The following is a 17,482-nucleotide window of genomic DNA, read 5'->3' on the forward strand; positions in this document are numbered from 1 at the left end:
TACTACTGAAATACTTCCTGTCATTTACTCAAAATCGCCTCTGTTTGAAGTGCAAGTCCTGGCCTTTATTAAGACGTTGCTCTAAGTCTCTTATGGTGTATCAGAGAATTTCAATTTCTTTGTTTTTCTCCTCCTGGAGATGCTGCAGCTTCTGTAAAAATGCAAGCAAAAGCTTCATTGTTAAATATCACGTAGAATTATGTACCAATACAATATGCTATTGCTAATGAGAAATATTCTAATAAGAATATTTTTCTCAGTATTTTGCATCACAAAATTACAAAGATGACTTCCCCAGAATCCTATTTCTGTGACATCCCAAAGTCCCCAGCCTACAAAACCAATAATGTACATATATAATTTATATCACAGTCATTTATGTCAGTTCTATCTTAAATTTCCAAGTTAACAGTTCTGTACTAAAACAACTTCACATGTGGGCTTTTGTTGTTGTTCATGTCAAAGGTATTAAGCTGAACCCCAGCTATATCAACATCAGTGCAAAGATACATGAAATTAGTTGTCTAGAGGTGGGAGGGATGTGTTGGAAAGTGAGCGAGATGGACCCTGTAAGGCATGGAACTCCCCACCCCCAGTTTTGTTGCAGAACAAACACAGTAAAACCCCAGGGAACTGCTGTTTGAAATAGGCTGCAACAGTATTTAGTATTTGCAGACTACAGGCTATTAAAGCACATACCCTTCGATAGATACTTTGTGGCAAGACAGAAGCATCTGAAAATGATTTTGTTGTTTTATTCTGAACTCTTGCTAATTTAGCATTGAACTGAAAGAATCAGGAAAAGACAAAACATTAAGAACCCAACAGGAAAAAAAAGTATGTTAAATAATACAAGTATAATTTTTACTTTTTTAAATGGATTTTGTACCTGAAAGTAGTAATAGCGAGCTTACCTACTATTTAATCCTAGGACAATGAAGCTACTTAAGTTTATTTTTAAAAGAATGCAATTACAAGTTATGCTTCTTAAAAACAATGCTTCAAAATATTGCAAAAAGTAAATAGTACAAATATTATAATCCAAATACATTATATATAAGTATTTCTGAAACATTAGATGAACAAGAACACTACTAAAAAAATGTTGAAAGAACACTGGCTCCACAGTCTCATGTCTGCAGGAAGAGAAAATGCAGCGGATGCTAAAAACCTCTGAAACCATTACCCTTTCCCCATGTTCCAAGGATAACTCAGCCCAAACGCTTTCACACCTTATTTCTTTTTTAATATGTGAAAGGTTTGAAGTATTTCCTTAATTTTTTCTGTAATGAGAGTGACTTAAAACCTGAGCCATGAAATACATGTTGAATTCTGTGACTCGAATCTCTGCAGGATTAGAAATCTTAAGCTCTTGGAAGTTTATAAAAAATCTATATCTTCTGAGCATTCAGATATTAAAAAGAATAAAAATAAGCAGAAAACATTGTTTCATTTCTTTATAGCTCAAAAACTAGCAAAATTTTCAAAATAATTTAATTTAAAACAAGAACACAGCAAGCTTCACTCTCCCTATACAGTAGGTAGAACTCTTGATTTCCGAGCAGAAGCAACTTGGATACCATTATGGAAGGGAGCACGTGACACTGATCTTTTAAAGACAATCACTTTTTAAATTTCCTAGATTCCATCATATTACTTTGTTAAGTACTAATTACAACATTTTTCACTACAGTCTCTTCTAAGTTTACCCAATGCCCAACTGATCTTTAACTCAGCTTCATAACACATACCTCTATCTGCAGTTTAATTATTTCATTCTGCTTCTCTTCATTTTGAATTTTCAGCTGTCTAGTTAGCTCTAATATTTCCAGTTCTTTTTTTCTCTCTGTTCTTTATACTCCACTTCTTTTACTTCAACTAATAACACAGTAACAACAAATACGATGATTAAATTATAGAAGATGTTTAGATAGAAAAATGACAGCATTTCCCAAATATTAAAACTTTCTTGAACAGTAGGTCAGTATTTCAATGGAAAACAATTTCAGTCAAACAAAAAACATACTTTGAAACTATGTGGAAACCATCATGTCCCAGTGAGATGGAGTCTCTTTAAATAAGCATCAAGTTTTACAGACTTTGGCTTTTTTCAGCTAAGTGGATGACCAAACAATCCTACTCTTCAAGCCTATGTCAGTAATGAAAAAAAAATATTGAAATCAGGTGTTTCTTGTTGCAGTATTATTTATTTGCAAAAATAACATCCTACTCTCCTGAGCATAGCTGGGACACTCTAACAGCAGTCTAGCTTAAGGTTCAAAGCAATTTTCCAGTCAACACTTAACCCCAAATTTTATTCCTTCAGATTTTTAGGTCCAAGTTCCCTGTGTCTGTTCAACCTGTTTGGGAATTTCTACTCATCCTGTGTTGCTGTACTATTAGCTCATTGCCACTGTCTACTCTCTTGAGCTAAGATAAAATTCAGTTAAACACTGTCCACTTCTAGCTTTCATATGTTGCCCTTAAGAAGTGGAACTATTGCTTTAGATAGAACAATTATCCTAGATGAAGTATAGCTCTTGCAGGTTACAACATGGTTTACCCAATGCTATAGCATTCAGTCTTCAGAGAACTTACATTTTTTTCTTATGTCACAATTCAACTGTGTTATTTCTAATTTGTGGTTGTCGTCTTTGTTTTTAATTTCTATCATAAATTTCTCAATCTGATCTTTATATTCCTGTGAATGTAAAAAGCTTCATAAAAATCTTGAGGTTTCTGTGCTACTTAGAAAGCCCTCTGCAAAGCACAACATTAATGTCAAAATGTACAGTACTCTATAATTCAATACTTGTTTTATCCTTGATCTAGTAAATTCAAAATGCCCAGTTACTTCTTACACAACCTAGCTGAAGTCCACAGATGAAAAATGCAGCAGATTGCATTGTATTACATCTATCAGTTAATATAAAATTAGAAATTGTTCTTATTAGAAGAATGGGAAAATGGTGATATTTCTTTCCCCAATCCAGGATCTGATACAGTGCTGCAGTTAGTTAAGTAACTACAGTTTTACTTTTGTGGATTTTTGACTGTAAGATTGTATAACAAAAATGGTATTTAAAGTATATAATTTTGTTAATATTGCTTATACCAAGGATTCCCCAACTTCATACTGGCAGCAGTAGAAACACCAGTGGTATTAGCGGTAGCGATGCTGGTGGCACTGATACTCGAGTAAACAGTTTGAGCACACCTATTATATGTTTGCTCCAATAAGAATTACTCCAGAATTATCAAGTAATTGGCTGTAGTTGCTAGTGTAGAGGTGCTTACTCCAAAGCTCTTGTCAGAGCCTTCAGCTGTAGGTAGCCACTGACCAGAGCAATGCTCAGTGGCACTCAAAAAGGCAGTGACTGATTGGTGGTAACAGTGTATATTGACATAGTCAAGTAAGTGCCTTCAGAACACTAGGAAGCTCCAACATGTACATATACATATATAATATATATAGTCATAGTTTTCTCATGTCTTTTGGAAGGCATTACTTATTTTATTCCCAAACTGTCAAGATAACAGCTCTATTGGTATAAAAAGTTAATATAAACTCAAGGTTAGTACAAACACAGGCAAAGAAAATCAGCAGGGAAATTCCTAATCCTATACAGGTAACAGATGTGCAATTTTAACACAGAGAATTAACACAACTTGTGGCTAGCCCTGCTGGTGTTACCTCCTTTCCAAAAAAGAGTGGGATAGATAGTAGAGAAATGGTAAATGGAATTTATTATGAGACACAGGGACCTATTCTCTTGTAGCATTTACTCCCAAAGAAACCATAGACAAAATTCAGATGGTTCTTGATTCTCTGGCAGTAGAGCAGGTATCTTGAATATAAAAAAATTATTTCCACACAAAAACGTATTTTCATGCAAGGGATTAGATTTTAGAATGTAAAGTTGAATTTAAAGCTAAATACAGCTAAAAAAAATAAGTGCATCTTAGACTGAGCCAGAGTTCTCAGCACTTAATAGTTTTGACCTCTTAGTCCCTGTAACACATTCTCATATTGATACTTTCTTGAGAACAACTTATCTCTTTTTGCACATGATAAACGTTAGGAAAAGTGCAACAATAATGGGATCACTAGCAAACCCAAGAATATAAAGATATATGAACTACTACAATAGAGACAGAATATTATTTCTCTACCTAAAGAATGATCATTTGTGACACAGCTGTTCAGAAGCCTTTAATTTCTCTTCCAAGATGTGAATGTTATCCTTCAGTCTATCATTTTTCATCTATGTAAATAAAAAACTGTATGATACACTAAGAAGTACATTTTGACAGTATTATTAGCATGAAAGCAGAATAAGGAAATTACTTTCATTTTTTGACTTGTCTGAAATTTAGGAAACCTTTTTGTAGACATAATTTTCATTTAGAGATCTACATAATCTCTCTCCATTTTTTTAACAAGAAAATTCATAGTTAATAATAATATTTGTCTTGTATTACTACTTTGAACTGTTTTTAGCCTTCTGATAACTGATGCAGTCAAGAAAATCTAGGTGCAAAGTTCTTTGGCTCAGAAAATAAAAAATTATTATCATGTCTACAACAGTTTTGAATTGGAAGATGTGACTTTTTAAGGACTTGTTTCCCAAAAAATAGAAAGTAGCATCTCTAAAACAGAAGTTAGAAAAAGCAGGTAATGCTTTTTTGATTATTAAAAGTAATTTTGAGTATTAAAAACAGCCATATACTTCCAATTTTTAGAGGTTTATTAATATTTATGCTAATATGCTTTGAACACACAATGGGTATAAAATTAAGTATATGATGTACAGCTAAACTGTGATATAAAGATATAACAAATATTTATATATTTTATTTTAAAATAGCAATGAATAATTGTCAAGTATATATGGATAACAGCTAAATTTTAATAACATTACACTGAGAATTAATACTCTTTGGTTTAACAAAGCACTTTGGTAAAAACTATGCGTAAATGCTTTAACAGACTACAGTCCAACAGTCAAATGATACTTTCTCGCTTTTTGTAAAATTTCCTGTGCTATGCTGAAATAAATTTAAAACCCAACTCCTGATTAAAAATCTCACTGAGACAGAACTTCTTTTACATGTGGATTCTAAGTGGGATAATAGCAATAGACATTTATTAAGCACATAGACCACCAAAATCTGCACAGGATTGTTTTTAGATACATTTTGTTTTCTTTCTGTTTGGCTGCCAGTGAGTTAAATAAAAAATTTAAATGCCTGCTCATTCTAAATTACAGTACAGTATATATAAGAACATTTTTGCTTTTACCTTTCACGTTACACTGGTTTTCAATGGTTTGCGTAAGACCCTTTATCACATTCTGTAGAGTAGTACATTCTAAAATAAGTGAAAAATCCAGTATTTTTGAATAATTTCTTCACCATTTTAGTTTTGGAATTCATTATAACAATTGAAAACAAACAATAAACACCATGTTTAAGTACTATTTTTTAAACTGCAATCAAAACAGTAAGAGAATAACATACATTTTTAATAACAATTTTAAACATAATCCTTCTTCTTGCTCTTCCAAGAATAATCAACCTATTTTTGTGGAATAGTTGGAAAAATATACTGCTTTGCCCACTGTAAAGATGACTAAAAATCTTGCTTTACAAATCAGGGTGGGGGGGGTTTTGTTTTTTTTTTTTTAGGGATGTCCTGGTTTCAGCAGGGATAGAGTTAATTTCCTTCCTAGTAGCTGGTACAATGCTGTGTTTTGGATTTAGGATGAGAACAAAGTTGATAACACACTGATGTTTTAGTTGTTGCTAGGTAATGCTTACACTAGCCAAGGACTTTTTAGTTTTCCATGCTCTACTGACTGAGAAGGTTGGAGGTGCACAAGAAGCTGGGAGGGGGCACAGCCAAACTGGCCAAAGGGACATTCCATACCATGTGACGTCATGCTCAGTACATAAACTGGGGAAAGCTGGCCGGGGGGGCCGCTGCTCAGGGACTGGCTGGGCATCGGTCGGCGGGTGGTGAGCAACTGTACTGTGCATCACTTGCTTTGTGTATTATTATTATATTATTATTATTATCATTTTATTTCAATTATTAAACTGTTTTTTATCGCAACCCACGAGTTTTTCTCACTTGTGCTCTTCCAATTCTCTCCCCCATCCCACCGGGGGCAGGGGGAGTGAGCGAGCGGCTGCATGGTGCTCAGTTGCCGACTGAGGTTAAACCACAACAAGGGAGTTAACCTTATTTCATTCATTATATAACTTTGGAGAAAGACGTCTTTTGCAGGAATGACTTATGGACTATATTCATTTAAATCTCACTTTCACCACATAAATCAGTTTAAAGATTCCTAGCCTTCTATTAGCAGACCACAAAACTTCAGAAAAAATAAAGAAGATTGGGTATTTAAAATAAGAATAATTTAAGTTACTTCATATATGAGATTTAACTTATTTAGCAATGTTATTATCCCATGTTTCTGCTTTCATAGATGGACTTCAGGTAAGACAATGGCATGCAAGAGGAAAGCCTGCTGAGTATTTTGTTAGTAGCTATTTAAACAGCAAAAGTTTGGTGTGTATAGGAATTATAGTTTATTTTGGAAAGATGCAGTGAACACAGTGTATAGGATAGGTGTTTGAAAAATGATAACAAGCCAGTTATTATTGGATGGATCTGTGAGTTTCCAGATAGCGTATCAAACTCTCTGGAAATCTCCGTTAAACTCAGCAATCTATAAAGGGAGGAAGACTGCATCACTGGGGAACTTTGCTATACAACACTATCTACAACTAAATGTTTTAATAAAGGAAATTTAAAAGCAAAAGAAATTACTTTTCTACATTAAATGAGGATTGTCTGCTGCAATGTTTTAGTTCTTCAAGACTGTTGAAAATATCAGTGATGACACACTTCCAGGGCCTAAATGTTTAATTTCCTAACATTTAATTAAATTTATTAAATTCTTTCCTATCTTAAAACATCTCCCTTTTGTAAATCCATTTGGATAGTTTACAGAAGCTGGCTAAATACTGATTTTAAGGCTGTTTCAAATTTAAGTTTTACATACAGTGAGTATTATAAATTGATAAAAAGTGTATGAAGGTATGAAAACTAACAGTAAGTACTTAAAATAATAAGATTACAATAATTGAATTGCATACCTAAAGCTAGTAAAAATGAACATGAAGAAAAAAATCCATTATGGGCTATGAGAAATGGTGTTTTCCTAAAATGTCTTTTGTCATTATTTTTCATGTGTTTGTCCTCCTATCACATGAATGGCCATTATTGCCAAAATATTTATTCTTCAGAGTAGGAACTTTTCAGCTGTCAGTGGAGGAGATCTAGCCTCTGTCAAATATTTGTCTGACCTTCCCTCTGAAAATGTGGTCATTTCAAATTCAGTCAAGCTATTGACTTCAGAAAATCTCAGTTTGTACATGCTCCCTAAAGACTTTTTACAACTGGCTACTAAATTGTCAAGACTCAAATCAACACCCCAAAACTGAACAAGACTTCTCCTGTTGTATCTTCAAAGAGGTAACTGCTGCTCCGTAATTAGAGCTGATGTCAGATTCTGTGTCCTGTAACCATGGTGTTTCCTTCTGCTGGTGATTAATGACACTTAATGAAGAAAAAGGCAGAGACTGGGAAAAACATCATGGAAGAAACTGAGGTGCAGATGGGAGGGGCAGGTCACAACAGAGCTAGGTTCTACTGGGGGAGAGATTCTAGAACTATGAGCCAAGCAGCAACCAATGGTGAAGAGAAATGGCAGCTGCTAGGAGAAAAAGGATAGTATAGATTCATAGAATATCTCAAGTTGGAAGGGACCCATGAGGATCATCAATTCCAACTCCCTGCTCCTCGCAGGACTACCTAAAACTAAACCATATGACTAAGAGCATTATCCAGACGCTCCTTGAACTCTGACAGGCTTGGTGCCGTGATCACTTCCCTGGGGAGCCTGTTCCAGTGACTGACCACCCTCTCAGTGAAGAACCTTTTCCTAATGTCCAATCTGAACTTCCCCTCATGCAGCTTCATACCATTAATAATGAACACAGTAAAAAGTATCAGATTTTTGGAAGCAGCAGATGGGTAAGTCCTATCATTTTGTCTGATGAATGGAAATTCAAGATTTACAACTGAGCACTTCAGTGATTCTCTACAAGTAGGGAAGTCTGCAGAATGATGGTTCAAAGTTCCAAAGAGCAAACTTGTATTCAAGCTCAGAAGCACCAGTTTTCAAATAATCAGACACTCAGGACTAAAAGACTGGTAGTCTCATAGTTCCCTTTCATTGAGGTAATTGCCACCTCATGTTCTCTTTCTGATTTAGCTCTAAACCCAGGAGAGAATCTCACATAAACAAAGCTGCACATTCAAGATTAAAGTAGTCCTCCTCTACATAATCCAGTCAGAGCCCAGGGCAGAGGATCATATTCTGTTGCCATTTACATAAGATTAACATCACAAAAATTTGTACAGATTCTGACACAAAGTAGGACATTTACCTCATTTGATTTCGCACTTTGTACTAGTCACACTGAAAACAACGACATCCAAGTAGGACATCACAGTATGCTACAAAAACACAAGGGTAATGGCGATTTCCCCATTATAATCCATCTCTTTCATTCCCTTTAGAAAACGATGGTCTTCCAGTTCTATGTGACAATGTTCCTAAAGGCAGGTGAAGGAGGCATGATGTATTATAGTTTTGTAGAGACAGTACTGAGATAAAATTCAAGATGTTCTGTATCTCTGATGTAGTACATTAAAGACTCAGTAATGAGTATTATCCACAAACCCTCCCATCCAACTTTTAAATAAGTTAAGTTGTTAAAAGAACACAAGATTTAAGTGCTGCCTTTCCATTAAAAAAACAAACAAACCAAAACAAAAAACCCCACCAAACTCCCTAACTTCTCAATGTCTATCTCAAGGCCAGCTGAAATTACAGCCTTTGGTTCAGAACAAGAAGTTGTCAATAGTACTTAAAAGGTGTTCAGAACTTACTTTTGGAATTCAGTAATATGAGGGGGCATTCATTATTAAGGCATTTGTCTTCTGAAGCAACTGCTACGTGTACTGAGTCTCTACTGCCCAGGAAGTGGCTGGACATCGCCTGCTGATGGGAAGTAGAGAATAAATCTTCTTGGTTTGCTTTCCTTCTGTGCACAGACTTTGCTTTTTTCTTCATTAAATTGCCTTTATCTCGACCCACAAGTTTTTCATCTTATTTTCTCCCCCCCCCATCCTGTGGTGGGTTGACCTTGTCTGGCTGCCAGGAGCCCACCAAGTCACTCTCTCACTCCTCCTCCTCAGCAGGATGGGGGGGAGAAAATAAGATGAAAAACTCATGGGTCGAGATAAGGACAGGGAGATCACTCAGCAATTACTGTCATGGGCAAAACAGACTCAACTTGGAGAAATTAATTTAATTTATTACCAATCAAATCAGAGTAGGATAGTGAGAAATAAAAACAAATCTTAAAACACCTTCCCCCACCCCTCCCTTCTTCCCAGGCTCAACTTCACTCCTGATTTCTCTACCTCCTTCCCCCCGAGCAGCACAGGGGAACGGGGGTTGCAGCAAGTTCATCACACGTTGTCTCTGCCGCTCCTTCCTCCTCAGGGGGAGGACTCCTCACACTCTTCCCCTGCTCCAGCGTGGGGTCCCTCCCACGGGAGACAGTTCTCCACGAACTTCTCCAACGTGAGTCCTTCCCACGGGCTGCAGTTCTTCATGAACTGCTCCAGCATGGGTCCTTTCCACAGAGTGCAGTCCTTCAGGAACAGACCACTCCAGCGTGGGTCCCCCACGGGGTCACAGGTCCTGCCAGGAGCCTGCTCCAACGCGGGCTTCCCACAGGGTCACAGCCTCCTTTGGGCACATCCACCTGCTCCGGCATGGGGTCCTCCATGGGCTGCAGGGGGACAGCCTGCCTCACCGTGGTCTTCACCACGGGCTGCAGGGGAATCTCTGCTCCGGCGCCTGGAGCACCTCCTCCCCCTCCTTCTTCACTGACCTTGGTGTCTGCAGAGTTGTTTCTCTCACATATTCTCACTCCTCTCTTCTGGCTGCTGTTGCGCGGCAGTTTTTTCCCCTTCTTAAATATGTTATCACAGAGGCGCTACCACTGTCGCTGATTGGCTCAGCTTTGGCCAGTGGCAAGTCTATCTTGGAGCCAGCTGGCATTGGCTCTATCCAACATAGGGGAAGCTTCTAGCAGCTTCTCACAGAAGCCACCCCTGTAGCCCCCCTGCTACCAAAAACTTGCCACGCAAATCCAATAAAACCACACAGACACAAGCCTTTTTTTTCCAGTTTGAACTAGAAACAGTAAACAACGTTTATTTAGAGTGAAATAAACCCTTTTTCTGAGCATAAACTTAATTATGTTAATCAATTAAATAATACGAGAGGGGGAAATGGTTAATGCTAACCTTTCTCTGTTTCATGGTAAGTGGAACTGTGATGAAGGTACAGGTGGGAGAGAGAGAGAAGGAAAAGAAGAAAAAAAAAAAAGTAAAAATAAATTATTCTATTCTGTGGTAGAGAAAGACTACCTGGAGGTAAGCCACGTGGAAAGTTAGACCACACCAGTAGTCTATTCAGTATTCTTTACTGAATATTAAATATGATAGGCTAAATAGAGTTATATATTTTAGTTCCCAGGGTTATCTTTTGAAAGTAACTTCTTTGGTATCTACCTCGTAATACATGTATAAAAGGAAAAGATTGGCAACATTATGCTACTAGGTTCATCCTTCTCTTAGGCTTAGTAAAATAATGCTGTTGTGTACTTCCCCAATATCCTCCACACAATGCTCCCTCCAGGCAAACTAGCTCTGATACTCTTTATCAACATACCAGTTAATGCTGTTCCCATCTTCTCCCCCTTCTAGAAGTTTTCATATTTTTCTGTGACAGTCTCAGCCCCAATCAGCTAAAGGAAGAATCATCTTCTGTACTCACATCTGGTTTCCCAACCTGATAATAACAGACTTGATGCATTATCAAAGCATAGCTTCTTTATGAAATTAATTAGAAGAATCAACAGCCTATACAGAATTATGTGTGAAGGAATAAATGCTGTGGCATACAGGTACTTATGAAGTCTACTCTTCATTATTAGCAGTGGCTTTAAAACAAAAAGCCAAAACACTATTTTCATAACAGAACTTGAATTCCTCCATGTTTAATAAAGTAGGCATAAAATACATATTCCATTTATATGTAGATTTTCCCAGTGAAGAAATGCAATAAGATTTATGGCTAGAAATATTGATTAAATGTTCATAATTATTGGACTATATCATTCAATTGTTTGTTATGATTTTGCAATGAGAATGAATACAGTTCTGTTTTCTTTTAAGATAAAAACCATCATATTAGGAAAGAATGTGTAATCTCCGTTCTGGAAATGCTTTTGACAACCCTAAGCAGTATTTCAGTTTCAGTCTTTCGGTCTTTGATTCAACAGTTGCTTGAGCAGCAATCACGCTCTATTCCTTCCTATGGTGTGAAGAGTCTTGCATCATAACGATTCAGAACGAATACCAAAAATTAACCAAAAGAATGCTATTTTTCAACTAGTTATTGCACCTTAGCCAAAGAAGAGCCAAAACAGAAGAGAAAAACAGACAAACAAAGCAGTACTTTACTCCTTAAAAACATTCCAGTCTTCTATTTACAGAAGATTCATCTTGGCAATACGTCATTCCCCTATGACCACTAGATGTCACCTGAGCACCGGATAGATTACTACTTCCTTTCTTTGTTAGACATTAAATGTAACAGGGATTCATCTCACCTAATTAGCAAACTAGACAGGTATCTAGGTTCCCTCTACAATGCACACCAAGAGTCAAATCACCCTGCGGAGGGGTCTTTTTCTCTCATTAACTATTCAAGAAATAAAGGGATCTTATCTACAGTGTGAATTTTTAAATTAAATTAAAAATACTAATGCATCTGTAACTACATAAATATAACATTTTACTGACACACTGATCTTTTTGTTTACTAATTGTTTTGTTTTTTATAAAGTGGGATGAATGAAACCCTAAACTTCTAGAATGGTGCCCGTGATATTGCATCAACATATTAATAGTCTGCGTTTTTCCCATTACATAGCCCAAAATTATTATCAGTAAATTAGGGCAGTGTTAAAGAAAAACTGCATTCTGAGACCTGGAAAGCACCATATTTGCGATTGTAAGAACTAAACTCATCAAATAATAAATAGAAAGAAACCTCACAAATGCTCTAATCAAATTTACTTCAGAATCTCCATAATTTGAATCAATAGTGGGCATTCTAACAAATTTTTACCAGTCATACTGTCTTTACTCAGCATTGTGTCCCTGGACTCCAACTAAATATAATGTTTGTTTTGGATAAGGAATACTGCACTACAAGCATCAGGATTAAAAACCATCACAGAAACTCCAAAGTTAAGTGTTAGAGCAAAGAATCAATTCTAAAAGATAGTAATATTTCAATGACAATTATCACTATCATCCTTTCAAAATAAAGGATGTATGTCCTGTTAAGTAAAGAATAATGAGCTAAGCAAGCAGCACATATTTTGTTTATGCTGCTTGAAAGCATGACTCTAGGTGGTAGGATTTGTTAGGGAGGGTCCTGTTTCATACCGTATCTGGTAAGAATGGCCCCATTCTAAGCTGGGGCTTCCAATTCCTAAGGTATATGACCCTGTCTTTCTTTTAATACAGCATTTTTACATTCAGACACTGGTGATGCACAGACTAGATTTTTAGACTGATACAGTAGCTCTGCTTGGTATTTCACTCTACAACAATAAAAAGAATAGCTCTTTCTAGATTATGTGCAGTTAATAACACAATCATATGAATCAATTCAAAACAGAGTAGGGGCATTTCAGAGCATTCTATATGCATGTTACCATACAAACACACACAATGGGAGTGTTTGGTTTGCATCAAAATTATAAATTACACATGTAATTATGTTCTAAAGTATACTTCAGCCTTCAATGGACAATGTCATATTTATATTTTTTAAATACACTGGAACTTAATATTTCCAAAGTTAACTAATCTGAACAACAGCCAGCTGAATTCTAGCCTATCACCCGTTTCTTCTACAAACGTTATTTTTAATGCATACACTTCAAAGTCATTTATTGTCTTGTGTCAAAATATTATTAAAATAAAAGCTCAGTACTGTGTCTAAAAACCCAAAGAATCTTACTCTGAAATCCACAAACTCAGTCAAACTGCCTAGTGCTTTAGTATGTGTCGTAGAAGATTAGGGAGGGATTACGATTTGTACTTGAATCAATTTAGCCAAGAATCCCATAAAAAGAGTTCCTGTTTTGCCACCCCTTTGTCCCCAAGAGCAGCCTTCCGAAGGGGCAATACTGAACACAGTATTCAGCAACAGAACAGCAGGACCACATGTTATCTTCTACTCTTGAAACACTACTTGACTTCCACAGACAAGTGGCTTTCACTTGGGATCTGCATGGTCTCCTCTCACTTGTATGTCACCTGAGCCCCATGCCCTGCCATCCTCTGGAAACAACCAGGGAAAGTGGGGAAGGGCAAGAGCACCATGAAGGGGTCTGGTGTATCCTTTTACTGGGGCAAGGCACAAGGAGTGCCTGGCTCAGCACACAGTTTGCACCACTAGTGAGTGAAACATGCAACTCTTCAAGCAGCTCCCACTTATTATATATGTGCAAAGTGGCAAAGGGTAACAGACAGCAGGGAGCAACTCATTGTAAAACATGAACTGCCTTACTGGATAAGGCCAAAGATTTCCCATTTCCCTGTCTCTAGCAGTAGCCAACAGTATATATAAAAGAAAATAAAAAAGATGTAAAAATAGGTTAGGTATATGGTGATACTCTTCCCAAATATTCTCACAGATTCAAACAATTTGTGACCCAGGGACTTCTTAGTTCTAGTGTATTTAATAAACTCTCCTGGGTTTTCTCTTCAGTGAACTTGTTCCATCTCCCCTTGAATACATTTGATCTTTTAGCATCCAAAGGCTTCTAAAACACTAATGCCTTCATGGAATACGAAGTCAAAACTGAGCTGAAATTGGTGGAAGGGCGCATATAAGCTGAAGACAATGTCGAGATGAAGGGCAAAGAAAAACCACACCAGCTGTCTCTCATGTGCTAATACCTCACATACAAAATTGTCAAAAGGCTTAGAACATTGTGAGGGAAGGAGAGTAAAGGAAACTTGCAATTTCTTACACTTAATCACTTTGCAATGGCATGCTGCAAACATGTTGATGCAGGACCATAATGTCAAAAGACACTGAGCAAGGAGAGGGATGGATATGGAAAAACTGCAGCACACTATTTACTTTTACTGGGTTGCAGATGCATCCCAGTGGCAAACATATGCAACAGCTTCAAGTGCATGAGCAACAAATTCCAACAAGAATCATTTCTTTTCTGTTAACATCTACCACACACACAAGCAATAAAAACATTTCATTACAGCAGATTTAGATTCTCAAGTAGCGTCTGATTCTCTTTAGAATGCAAGTTCAACAAACTTAAGGTTCTGAAAACCAAGACATGAAGAGTTAAGGTATATACCCCTGTGACTTGAATCTTTATCCTTGAGCAGTGCCCAATATGACCATAACACACACACAATTTTTGTTTGAACAGTGCTGATAAAGAACTGCCTACATCTTCCTTCAATTACATATTCTAACATCTACATTTTACAACTCTATCATTCCCTTTAGCAAATCTTTTGCATTTTTGTACAAGACTGCATGTATAGGTATGCATTCAGTTGCTCATTAGATTCACAGATTATATATCTCTCAACCTATAGCTGACTGTCCCTGCAGCAAGGCCATCCCTCAGTCTGTCTAGATTTGAAGCTTGAGTAGCACTGCTGAAATGAGGCAAACTGGATTTAAGTACAAAGGCGTCTTTCCTTTGATAACATACATAGGATAATGAAGCAGAGTGGATCAATCTTTCCAATGGGAAACATAGCCCCATAAAGCAGGATACCAAAGTCGTATTTAGCATTTTCGAAGGAAGAGAGATCAAATAGAACCATAATACTGTGGTAAGCTTTATGGTTTTAGCCACTGAGTAGAAAAGGCAAGTGCATACCCAAGAGAAGAGGGAGAGAAGGGCTGTGTATATGTTACATCTCAGGCAAGCCAGCCATCAAGCAGAACGGAGGTTACTGGATACATCTGCTTAACTTACCTGCTTGCTGTCTCTTCCAGTCAGCCACTCAGTATGCTTTAGCTGTATGACTTCATCCACTTCAATGTAGTAAAATAAAATGAATTTTTAAATCTTCATTGAAGTGAAGAATAAGCACAAGCTGCAGCTGCCAGCTAAATTACAGCTGCCAATTAAATTAAGGAAAGCCTGCTCCACAATTCAAATGGGAACACCCACTGACTTCAGTGAGTTCAGGACTTACTCTCTGAGCTTTGAGGAAGCTATGTATCATACAGCTGTGTGCACCAGCCTGGTACTTGGTAACCTGGTTTCTTTTCTCTCCTACTGTTGGATGATCTTAAGTAAGCCAATTCTAGTCCTGTGCTTCAACTCTTCCTCTTCCCCAAATTTTATTGTCAATTAAATAATGTTGCTAGTCTCCTTTACACAATGCTTTAAGATCTATGGATGGAAGTACTGTGTGAGAATTAAGCACTAAGTTACTGGAAACTTAAAAAGTAAAATTACTCCCTGTAGAAACAGTCTTATAAAATCATGTCTGTTGGTATGTAGTCACAGATAAAGTGCATGTAAACCCTGCAGTACAGTAAATCTGTTGTGTTTTTTCCAATTTAGTTTTAAGTCTCCAAGAAGGAAAGGCTTCCGTAAGTGTCTTCAGAAGCCTGTTCTGCACCTTAATAGTATTCATCTCGACTTCTCCTTGATGTCTTGGCTAATTACTGTCTCCTACTCAAACCTGTAACAGACTAATCAGTTCCTACCCTTACTTTTCTAAGCTTTACTTTTCTTCTCTCACTTATTGAGGATTATATACCATAAGAATCTGTAAAATGGGTTCATTTATTGTTCCTTTTAGCTAAACAATGAACATACAGGCTTTTAAAATTTTCCCTTCAATATGAATATGAGCTCTTCAAATTTCCTGATCATTTTTATAATGCATTACCAAAAAATTTCTGGTAGCAGGATGTGTACCCAGAACATACTCATTATTCTAGACATGGTTGTGCAGAGCCATCTACAGACAGATTATAAATCTCTGCTTCAAAAATTGGAGACTACAGGAATAACACACATTATCTCAGACTTTTAAACTAAAATATAACATTTTAGACTCTTGGAAAAGCAATGCAAAGATCTTGAATTGCTTCTTTAACTACTTCAAAAAAATTGAAGTTTTGGAGGTAGAAGTCAATAGTGGTGGAACTAACACCATTTAAAAGGCTGTGGTGGGTTGACCTTGGCCAGCTGCCAGACACCCACCCAGCCATTCTCTCACTCCCCCTCTTCAAACAGGACAGGGGAAGAAAATAAGATGAAAAAGCTCATGGTTCAAGCTAAAGACAGGGAGATCACTTACCAATTACTATCGTGAGCAAAACAGACTTGACGAAAATTTAATTTATTGCCAATTAAAATAGGTTTGGGTAGTGAGAAACAAAGACAAACATTAAAACAACACCTTCCCCCTACCCCCTTCTTCCCAGGCTCAACTTTACTCCTTCATTCCCGACTCCTCTACCAGCGGTGCAGGGAGGATGGGGAATGGGGTTTACAGCCAGTACATAACAGTTCCTCTCTGTCACTCCTTCCTCCTCACACTTCTCCCCTGCTCCAGCATGGCTCCTCTCTGCTGCAGTGTGGATTCTCCATGGGCCGCAGAGTAATACCTGCTCCACTGTGGTCTCTTTCACAGGCTGCAGGGAAATATATGCACTGGCGCCTGGAGCACCTCCTCCCCCTCTTTCCTCTCTGACCTTGGTGTTTGCACTTTTGTTTCTCACATTTTTTCCTCACTCCTCATACCATTTGCCATTTCTTAAATAGGTTTTCAAAGAGGTACCACCAACTTCACTGATTGGCTCAGCTTTGGCCTGTGGTGGGTCTGTTGCTGAGCTGTCTGGAACCAGCTGTCTGGCACAGGGCAGCCCCTGGCCTCTTCTCACAGAGGCCACCCCTGCAGCCTCCCCACCCCCTTACCAGAATCTTGCCATGTACACCCAATACAAAGGCCTCAGAAGAAGTGTTTTGATCTACTTCCACTTTTAAGCACTGTTGAGCCAATTACAAGAAAAAAAATGAACAAGTCAAATATACAAAAGAAATTCTCAAGAGAAAACACACAGTATTCTCAGGGCTCAAAAATTGAAAAGCAAAAGCATCAGGACAATAAAGACCCTTCTTTTGCTAACTAGAAACAGATCTTCTCAGTGAGAGGTCAGAAACAGTAACTACAACCCAA

General features: G+C 37.3%; 1 pseudogene; it reads right to left on the bottom strand.

The window, feature by feature from the left end:
• Positions 1-28: 28 nt before the first annotated feature.
• Positions 29-7,448, bottom strand: LOC143172171 (coiled-coil domain-containing protein 152-like; annotated as a pseudogene).
• Between the last annotated feature and the right edge of the window lie 10,034 nt (positions 7,449-17,482).

This window comes from Aptenodytes patagonicus, chromosome W, assembly GCF_965638725.1.
Source record: "Aptenodytes patagonicus chromosome W, bAptPat1.pri.cur, whole genome shotgun sequence".
Classification (NCBI taxonomy): Eukaryota; Metazoa; Chordata; class Aves; order Sphenisciformes; family Spheniscidae; genus Aptenodytes; species Aptenodytes patagonicus.